The sequence below is a fragment of the Nanorana parkeri genome, unplaced genomic scaffold, assembly GCF_000935625.1.
Source record: "Nanorana parkeri isolate BGI_ZX_2015 unplaced genomic scaffold, ASM93562v1 scaffold55, whole genome shotgun sequence".
In the NCBI taxonomy this organism is placed as follows: Eukaryota; Metazoa; Chordata; class Amphibia; order Anura; family Dicroglossidae; genus Nanorana; species Nanorana parkeri.
The window spans coordinates 2,536,375-2,547,698 of NW_017306323.1; the positions used below are offsets into that span (position 1 = coordinate 2,536,375).

Sequence of the window (11,324 nt, forward strand, 5' to 3'; positions counted from 1 at the left end):
GAGAGGACTGCCATGTCAGCCTACAAAGTTCCTAAGTACAAGTTTCCTTTAAAATAAATGTTGGTACTGTAGGCTGTAGGCTTTTGCCTGTGCTGCCTCTGCTCCTGCCCAGGCTCAGACCAACTGCTCAAAACCTATTTATGGTAGCAGGATGATGGAAATCTGAATGGTCCTTTAGAATATTTAGAGGAGTTAATAGTAGGAATCCTTTTCATGCAATTGTATTAAGTTTTCTTCCAATGACCTGGCCTCCAGAAATGTGTCTCTGCTGGTCAAGGTAAGTAAAGTTATTTAGCTCCTGTAATGAGTCTTCCATATTGTTGGAAGGGTAGAGGGGGAAGCAATGAGAAAATTGCCCAGTCGCCTCTTGAATGATTCTACACTCTCAGCCTAAATCACAGCATGTGGCAGCGAGTTCCATACCTTGACCGATCTAACTGAGAAGAAATCCCTTCGCCCCTTGTGCTGACATTTTTTCTCCACCAATTTTAAGTGGTGGGCTCTCGTCCTTGTCATCGAGTTCATTGTAAAAAGTTTGCTGCTAATGTTACTATCCCCGGTAAACATTTTATACATGAAAATCATGTCCCCCCTTAATCTCCTTACTTCCAAGGAGAACATGTTTAATTTTAGTAGCCTGTTCTCATAACTCAGGTCCTCCATCCCCTTTATGACTTTGGTTGCCCTCCTGTGGACCCTTTTTTTTCAGTTAAAGGACATCCCCTCTGTTCACTGGTGCCCAAAACTGGACCGCATACTCCAGATGAAGCCGAACCAGTGATCTATAAAGTGGCACAATTACGGACTAGTCCCTGCAAAACATTCCCCTCTTAATACAGGAAAGGACTCTAATTGCTTTGTTTACCGCAGCCTGACACTGCAAGCTATTTTTCAGCCTCTGGTCTACAATGACCCCCAAATCGGTTTCCCTTTCGGACTTTCCGAGGGGAGCTCCCATTAGTGTGTAATCCGTTTTCTTGTTTTTAACCCCAAAGTGCACAACTCTATATTAATCTACATTAAACCTCATCTGCCATGTGGTTGTCCACTCCCCTATTTGATCCAGATCCCCCTGTAATGTTTATTATAACATAACAACGGTACAAACACTTCTAGAAAACAATCGTTCTTGTAATTCCACAAGCATTGCATAAAGAGGTCCTGAATTCAATAAGTGAATATTTATTATCTTAAAGAGAATATCTAGAAATGTTAAATGTGCCTAAGGAATTACAAGACAGATGTCATTTGCTGGAGCTCCTCCTGAAAACATAGGAGTGTGCTTCCTATGCTTAGGCACATTTTTGTCTAAAACCCCATAGTGGTATCTTTGCAGTGTGAGATCATCTAGGGCACTGCTAACTGTGGTTGTGAGGTTTAGTGATGTCAGCTGCTTGCTGTTCTCTATGTTAGGAAGAAAACTGAAGTACAAGTATCTTCTTGATTCTGGAAATCTAGAAAATCTAGAAAATGTATTCATTTTCTAGATTTGTGTTTCCTACATCTTTCATGCTGCTTCTTCAATAGTCTTCCACCAGTCATCAGATTACCATCTATCGGGGAAGGGGGGGGGGGGGGGTGTAGCTCTAACACAAGGAAGCAAAGCCCTACTTCTATTAATATGGCCACCTCCATACAAAAACACAATGCAAATCAAGGTATGGTAAGTCAGTAAAGTTATGCCCGGAGCAAAAAAAATTATACTCAGCGGAGGGCAAGCATGACTAGGTGAATAGGGAAGACAAAATGCAAGAAGGGGTTATTGGGGTTCGGCTTCAGGACATAGATTACTTACCTGATTTGCCAGGTCAAAAGGTTAGGCAGAGCTTTAGTGGTGAGAGAAAAGAAAACACCGGGCGCCTGATCTGGTGCAACAATCAGGAGCTCTGCTAGATGCAGAGTCTTGCTGCCACGTAGCTAAACACGTTTTCGGGGAACTTCCCATTCTTCAGAGCTTTAGTGGTGGTCTGAGTGGGTGGGGTTCTCTCTTCATTAGTTGGTGACTGTCGGACAAGGAGCGAACTTCCCTCCCACCTGCCCTTTTTTCTGTTGTTGAGCTATGAGCATTATGTTGTTATGTGGCGGTTGGGTTCTTTGAAGGCAGTCAAAAATGAGGTGCTGGTGGTTAATGTTTGGGGACCTGTCTTGGTATGGTGTCCTCTATTCAAGGTGTGCAAGCTGGTGAACACTAAATTTGGATATTGGAAGTGTCTGCGGTCAGATGGTTGTCCCTGAGGCGGTGTGTTGTGGCTTGGGGCCTAACATGTTTTAGTACTGCAGCAGAGAACGGATTCAGAAAAAGGTGTGGCCTTCAAAGACCGGCAACCTTGTGTATGTGATTCTTGCTGATGTCTGAAGCTTGTTTAAATAGTTAGTTTCATATTAAATTATTTAATAAAAGGCCACTATGGCCAATTAAAGCCATATTGGAGTGTGGTCTGATTATTACTTTACAGGGACTGGGTGGTGGGTTGGTTCTAGTGGTCTATATCAGAAAATGATTGAGGACATCTATTCTACCTTAGTCATGGAGAAAATATCGGAGGCAAGGGGCCTCCAGGCAATACTAATGACTAGCCCTTTGCCTTCTCCTTCCGTTTGCGTCCACATTTCTTGTCCTTTTTAAATGACAACTACACCTTTTTTTATCTGCTTTAAAAATATGGACTCTGCCTTGTTCTTCACAGCACTTTGCCTATATGATCACATATCTTAGATGCAAATATATACACTGAGTGGCCAGATTATTATGACCACCTGACGTTTGTAGGCAATTTAGCTATAATTAGCTATAATTTTGCGCTGAAGTTGCTAGAGGGCCAGACCATTATAAATAGGAAAGCAGGTTGTTTACCACGGCAGTAGAAGTGATTTTTTTTCTGAAGATATGGGTAAACAACGCGATTTAACAGCCTTTGAACGTGGGATGATTGTTGGCGCTCAGAGCCATGGTGCGAGTATCAGCAAAACAGCAGAATTCGTTAAATGTTCAAGAGCAGCTGTTGTTAGAGTGTTTAAAGACTGGACTGTCAGCCGAAAAAAGGGGTCTGAACGTGCGAATTGTGGCCGTCAGCGACTAGTCAATGTTAGGGCAGAACGGAGAGTGGCAAGACTGGTACAAGACAACAGAAGGGCAACAGTGCAGTGTCAGATTCCTCGCATTACCTTTCAACATCTCGTGGAGTCACGATGCGGCCCAACGAAGTCATCTCGTGGCCCAACGAAGTACTGATGGGGCGGTCATAATAATCTGGCCACTCAGTGTATATATATATATATTTATTTTGTGCAACCTATACCAGGGATGGAACAATGCTTGCTGTCCTACCTCCCTTACATTGTTGTATGGCCTATGAGCCAGCGATGCCATGGCAAATAGTGTACCAGACTAGAGATGGTGGCAGCTGTTATTTCTTATGACATCTGCCGGTACATATTCCTTTTATATATTTTTTGCTATTATGGCTGCATACCTGAGATGCATACCATATGTAGTTTATACTCTCGAGGAAGGCAGATTTGAAAACTCAGCATAATGGTGTAGTTATACTTTAAAAAACGATTGAACTTTCAGTTTGAAGCTGAACTCCAGGCACCAAAATGTTCATTTAAATATATTCCTCAATAGCCACAAATAATTTAAATCCACCCCTTTGGAAACTTGGATATTACCTTGTAAACATAGCAGTGACATCTTTAGTTAAAGTTAAGCTCTAAATAAGTTAAATGTAATCCAGGTGCATCAAAACAAAAGGTGTACAAAGTCTTACATATCATTTTTTTATAAAGCAACCACAGCTTGTGTAGAAAAGCCTGTCTCCTTCCAGAAGGCTGCAGGGAACCTTTGCTCTCTGCTAGTGCTCCCTACTGATTAGAGAGCTCTGGTTCTGAACCAGCAGGGTGCATGTCTGACCTCTACAAAGAGACCACTGCTTCCCCATTAAGAGCAAGAGTCCTTCTCTACAGCCTGCTGGCTGGGAACAGGCTTTTCTACCAAGGCTTTGGCTGATTTCTAAAGAAAAACAAACTGTAAGATTTTGCACACCTTTTGTTTAAAACTTTAAATATATTTAGCTAATATAAACTGGACATTTCATTGGACTTTAAAACAGACAGTTCGGTATACAGAGACTGTGATGAGTTGATAGCTTTTGTAATATGAAACTCAGCACAATGAGCATGCAGAGTCATTTGAAATCAGCTTCTATTCTTTGTGCTGTTTGCATTTGTTCACACTGGCTAGACCGCTATGTCCTTTCTCTATTGCTATGTTATGTATTTGTTTAGAAAATCATTATATTTATTTTTAAATACATGAAGGTTGTGATATTTTGGGGCAATTAGCACATATGATGAGCTTTTTAAGGATGCAGTCCACTTGCATGGTCGTCTTTTAAGGGCTCGATAGCCCACTTTTATTTAAACAAAAGGTCAAATATCCACATCGGATACCCTCACAGAGGTTGTTCAGTACATCATCCAAGCTCTGGTCAAATATCCACATCGGATACCCTCACAGGGGTTGTTCAGTACATCATCCAAGCTCTGGTCAAATATTCACATCGGATACCCTCACAGGGGTTGTTCAGTACATCATCCAAGCTCTGGTCAAATATTCACATCGGATACCCTCACAGGGGTTGTTCAGTACATCATCCAAGCTTTGGTCAAATATTCACATTGGATACCCTCACAGGGGTTGCTCAGTACATCATCCAAGCACTGGTCAAATATCCACATCGGATACCCTCACAGGGGTTGCTCAGTAGATCATCCATGCACTGCTTCAAAATAAACACAAGTTCAGCCTACCAGCTTCTACACTCAGCGTCGGGCAACCCACTGGTCTGTTGTCTCTTTCTCCTCAAGCCAGTCCTCAAAGTAGGGCTGTCCCGCACTTGCACAGCAGCCCTCAGGCTTCTGGCTCTTAGCCTTATCAGTTCTTCCAGCCTCCCTAGCTGACTTTGTGTACCTCCAGCACACACACCGCCTGACTCCACTCTAACTTCTAAGTTGAATCCTCCAGACTCTTGGACAGGAACCTTTCCTGTCTCCCAGGTGGAGCCCTCCTGATTCCTCGACAGAGACCTCCTTTGTCTGCCAAATGGAGCCCTGAACACTTACCAGCACCCTTTCCTTATGGGGTTGTGCACACCTGTGCAATCATTGGGTGCTGGCCACTGCAAAACCCTGGACCCAGGACTGGAGATTTCTTCTCTCCCAAGTCTCTTTGAAATCTCCTGGTTCCAGAATCCCAAATAGGATCTGGAAAATCTAAAAAGAACTGCAAAGCCAGTTCTTTCCCTGTATAGAAACCTGTTTCCTGAAACCCCCTAGCCCCTCTATCTGAGAGTCCTGGGTGACCATTATACCAAATGTTACCATAATAAAGCACAGCACTGTCACAAGGCAAATACACAAATTATTTTGGTTATATTAGCTTCCATGCAGAAGAGGGTAAATTAAGGCTCTACTGCACTGCACACAGCTGTCAATATAACATTGCCAACAAGTGTACAGGAGGAGAAACCTCAAGGATAACCTAGTCAGTGTCCTTCTGCTCTTTCACTGTCCAATCAACAGGCTAGTCATTGACCAAGTACAAACTATACTGAAAATCAGGGACCTGGTAATACTGCCTAGCTGAGATGTCTTGATCACAAGATCAGCTAAACAGCAATGCAAAACCCTTGGCAGGTAAAACAGTTCACATACAGTATATGTATTACAGCTGAGAGATTTACTGGTGGCCTGGAGTTCTGCTTGAATGCCTTCATAGTCAGTGATGTCCTTGATGACTAAAACAGGACTAACTACAACAGCACATTTGGATAACAGTCATAGGCTAGGACCAAAGTGTCCTGCAACAAAAAAGAGTGGTGCCTAGCCTTTGTCTTCCCCCTGCTACATACTTCAGGGACACTGCCATTATAAACTTAAAGGAGACCTCATCCTCAACTTGCACAGTAATAGTAGGGAGAATCAGCAAACCAGAAAATACCATGCTATACCCAGAAAAGGCAAGCAGCAGTACCTGCGATTTCTGCTGCACTAAAGTACTTCCTTATACTTACTTTACTGCAACAGAGGCCAGATAAGGCAGTGCTAATGTTCTTAGAAACACACATTTCTAATTTAAAGAGACGCTGTCATTTTGGCTATTCAGCGCAAGGTGACAGTGTCTCTGGAAAGTAAGACACTTGGACCATTCAAACGACGTTTCCAGAAACATCGGAATATTTCTTTTCAGTGTCTCTGGAAAGCCTCCCCTATCCACTCACTCATCTTTCTCAGGAACCCCAGGCGGCACATTTCCCCAATGCAGGCCCCATCAAAATTCCCAATGCCGGAGCATAGAGTGAGCGCTGACCTCCCTCCCACCCTGCTTAGCCTTAGGGATTGCTAGGCCTGAGCACTGCATCATGGGAGAAAGTCATATGCACCCTCATATTCAAAAGCATTGGCTGCGACAGATGAATGAGATCATTGGATAACTGGGGAGGTGAGTATCAGTTGGTCAGGGACAGCTATACACAGACACTATCACTTTGCCTGGAATGGGCAAAGTGACATTGTCTTTTAAAACTGATTGATTTGGCAGTACACTCAGTCCTCCAAACCTGGGTTATGATGCCAAAGATGAAACGTGCCTCTTAAAACCCCTTTTTATCAACATCTACCTACTCATAGATGTCAAACATAGCCCCATTCTAATAAATAGATTATGATTACACTTCCACAACTTCCCATGAAGCTATGCCAGTAATGTCATTTTCCAATGTGTGCATTCTTAAAAATCAATTGCGTTCACGAAGATAGCAGGGAAAAAAAAATCAGTGTTGAGTCAGTTTGTGCTTTCTTTGTTACATTCTATATATCAAGACGGAGATATACATAAACTAAATGATAATTTACAGCCTTCATTAGCATGTACACTTAACTAAACAGATAATCCGATACAAATTGAAACTGCACATGAACCAAATAGTAAAATAAACACCATAAAACAATGACATTTATAGACTGCACGTGCCGTAAGCTTGAGTTTATAAGGCAGAGAGAAGCATTTTTTTAAGGCTTGGAGGAATGTATTCTTACAACAGACCAAGAAGGATGGCTTGACACAAAGCAGGACTCAGGAACTAAAGACAGTTCATCTCTTCCAGAATTGCCAGTCAAAAGTCTAGAACAACTTTCTTGTAGGTTAAGTGAAGTGAAGAAGAGTGCAGTATGTAAATTATACTCAGTTATGGACCTCCGTTGTGCATGTTTTCTGCTGGAAGTACACCTGTTGCATGTAAATACCTTAGATGCACGTTTCAGCACCTTAGGACCTTTTAAATTGTGTCCCAGTCTACTATGAAAGTTTTGGAGTGACTGAAGAGTTCAAGCTGTCTTTCTCCAATAACTACCATCAGCACCATGGAACTTTAGGGGTTCTCTACATGTAGACAGCACAGACCGTCTTATAGTCTATGCTACATGATGTTTAATGCTAGGAGCTGAAGTACATTGTGTAGAGGAGCTCAGCTTTTTTTTCCAAATCCAACACACTGTACAGAGATCTTGGTTCTTGCTTAGCCCAACCCTAGCACCCAACAACCCTTTGTGGATTTTTTGTTGTTTCAACTAATTTGATGTCTACCATATCAATCCACTAAAAGTGCTGCATGTCTACACACACATCTTTCTCTCTAGAATAGGCACAGAATTCTCAGGAGATTATTAGAACCAGAAGAAGAGATCTGGGGTTTAGTAAGGTACTAAGGTGTCATGACCATTGCATAGGTAATATCAGAAAAATATATAATTTATTTGACATACAATTGCATAAATATAATAAATCAGATACAAATTGAAACTAATATAATATAATAACATTTTATTCTATTTATGTAAGGACAGCTGAACAGCCCTGAAGGGCTTAGCTGACTTGAGGGTATGAAACGGAATTATCCTTATCTATTTTTAAAAGTATTCAGGAGCCCTTCTAGAATATGCAACAGTTTGGAGGGTTTTTAATGTTGCAAATGCTGGACACAATTATTGCACAGTTTCGAATTTATATGAAATGTCTCAAAACATGAGCAGTGAGTCGCAAACATTAATGTGTCGCCAGGACAATTAAAAAAGCACAACAGAAATGTTGGGGTTAGTTAGCATGAGATTTGGTCTTTGCAACTAATCATTTTGTCGAAAACGCATTCATTTTATTTATTCCAGAGATGTAAACAACAGCATGCATAAGCCAAGCATACTGTGCTTTGATTCCTATGGCGTTGAGGAGGAAGAGAGGCAGCTCATAATACAGAGGGGTGGTGGGGTCCCCAGTAGGGCTATCAGCGATGGGGGAGGCAGGGAGTGTCAACAGTGAGGCAGGGAGTGTCAACAGTGCTAGCTGCTTGGGGTCTCCATCTGTGGCATGGAGGAGACTTTGGGAAAGAGGAGGGGGCAGGGCCACCGGGATAATCCCAATAGGCGGCGACCTGTGTGGTGAAGTGTCCACTCAGAAACCCCAGGTGACCCCTATACTTCCCATGGGGACCTATAGAAGAACATGAATGTGTGCCGAAAGACATCCATCAGGTGAACTACACCAGGCTGCAGTTTTGTGACTCTAACTTGAGGGGGTCCCAGGGGACTGATGACTTTAATGTGAACCGGGACTCTGATGTTAAGGGGATTCCTGACGTGAGCAGGGAATGCAAGATGTTAAGGGAGAGCCCTGATCTCCTTAGACCCCCCCCCTAACATTAAAGTGCCCCCTTCACATCTGGCACCCTCTTCACATCTGGCACCCCCCTTCACATAAGGAGCCACCTTCACATCAGAAGCCCTGACACACCTTAAGTGAAGGGGGTGCTAGATGTAAAGGGAGGGCTCCTGATGTTAAGGGTGCTCTAAAGGGGGATTCTGGTTTGAAGGGAAGGTTTCAGATATGAAGTTTAATTATTATCATATTCATTTATCTGCAGGCTACACCATGTTTAGCCTTCTATTTGGCCACCATGCACTACATGCATTGCTTTTATGCCACTGCTTCCACTTTAGTGTATTGTAAATGCTATAATTAGTGAGTTGAAGGAAAAACTGGCAAATCCCTGTCCCTATAGCCTATAACAATCAACACTGGAAGACCATCTAGTTGTTGGTTCCAGTGCTTGGTACACAAAAACTGACCATTCAGATATAAGGATTCACACAGAGGACTATTATATATGCATGACTATGCCAAAATAACAAATAACAGCAGATATTACTGTCTTACTATGTGAAGGGATCACAAATAAGATATCTGAACTATTCCTAGAAGTTCCTATACAGAGAACCATACAGGTGTGAACATTTTAACCTACATTTCAGGAGTCAGCCGTTCTAGGAGCCCCGGTCATGTTTAAACACTTCCTCGGTCACATATTCAGTAGAAAATACTCCATAGTTTTTAAAGTGTAACTATAGCGAAACCTTTTTTTTGTTTTAGACAGAGTAGGGAAACGTTTCTCAACCTGTGTATGCCAAATCTCGAGGCACCCCTAAAAGGTAAAAACTGTAACAAACTATGTGCAGTCCCTACAAAATCCTACCAGACCCCATGCAAAAACACAAAAAAGTGTCATTCCTATCTTCACATTAGGGGTTCCATTTACATCAAGCCCCCCTCCCCTTTACATCAGTAGCCCCCCCCTTTACATAAGGAGCCCCCCCTTCTTTAACATCAGAGTCACCCCCATTTACACTAGGAGCCTCCTTCACATCAGAACCTTCTTTTCACATCAGAGTCTCCCTCTTTCTCATCAGGAGCCTTCTTCACATCAGAGGCATGACGCTGTGTGAAAATTGCAAGGCACCCCTGAAGAGGACAGAAGGCAGTCTGGTTCAGAAAGGCTGCAGTAGGGAAGGGTTAAAACCCCTGCCAGTTTATTTATTCATTTTTGCTGTCTTTGTACCATTGGTGAAATTTCCCTTCAATCCTGTCCCAGAGACACAACAAGAAGTTAAAGGAAATTTCCCAAATTGAAGGGACTTAGTTGTCCCCAGAACAGGTGTCCCCATTAGAAGTTTTAGCCTCACCTCTTGTTCTGGGGACAACTCTAAAGTTTCGAATTTCCCTTCACTTTCTTTCTCAGTGACAATGGTCACCTATACAAAAAGAGGGGTGGATCTCCCCAATAGGGACATAAACAGCAATCAAAACTTGGCAGGGAGTCGAAGCCATCCTATTCTATCCAAAACTAATACATAAATAATAATAATAATAATAATTAATAATTTAATAATAATTTAAATAATAATAATTAAAACAAATAAAAAAAGGGTTTGCCTAAACAAAATACTCGTCAAGGGCTTCTTTTATAAATGTTTTGCCTGGAATACAGCTGGATGGATGCCACTCGCATGGCACTAATGCCCCTAGATGGCATAGGAAATTCCTTTACTGGGGCACTAGTGCTGTGCGAACCAAACTTTTATTAATGAACCCCTAGCTAATATTTCCCTATTTTGTGATTTGCCCTCTATCTTTGTTCTAGTTCAACACCTTTTACTATAAATATCCTAATATTCAGATGGAAGCCTACCTAATTTATTAAAAACACACACAGGTTTTTCCCACCAAGCTCTTAACTTAGACTGTCCAGACACTTTATGAATTTTTTTCATTCAGCCCCGCAGAAAAAAAAAACCCCACTCTGACCCTTATCCACACTAAACAGCATGATGAGGGAATCCCCCCTGCTGAATATTGTATAAGAATACCCAAACTGTGGCTGCAGCTGATTAGCTAAGGTCACTGTTTGGCTAACAATTTCCACCCGGCTCCTTTGACAATCAGCAGGAATCAGCCGAAATTTGATAGGTGCATGGCCAGCTTTAGTGTATGTTAATCCTGTAACCACACTTCCTCGCTATTGCTCTGCTTGTCTTACAGCTGACATTCAATGTGTGCACACTTGACAGTTACTAAAACGATGCACTGTTCTAATAAATGTCAGCTTTGAACGTTTCTAAGAAGGCAGAGGCAGCATGACCTGTCACGCGCAGTATGATAAAATGATGAGGAATACTTGCAAGGGATCAGTGTCTTAAAGGACCCTGTACTGAGAAACACCAGGAGGCAGTCATTCCTGATCTTTCATTCTAGAAACACTAGTTGTTGTCTGTCATGCGAATCCAAAGGCTTCAATACTTGCATCGTTCTAATGTATTTGCATGTTAGTAATGTTGACTTTACTGACCTCTTACAGGGCAGGTCAGTGGCTCAGAATAAAAAATAAATAAATAAATATAATAATTAAAAAAATCTTTTAAAAATCAAAATAAAAACG

At 42.0% G+C, this 11,324-nt stretch overlaps 1 protein-coding gene across 2 annotated transcripts in view; it reads right to left on the bottom strand.

Annotated features, from left to right (window-relative positions):
* The window catches only part of IGFBP4 (insulin like growth factor binding protein 4), a 46,422-nt gene that overhangs the window by 33,691 nt on the left and 1,407 nt on the right, over window positions 1-11,324 (bottom strand). The gene's annotated exons all lie outside the window — the stretch shown is intronic.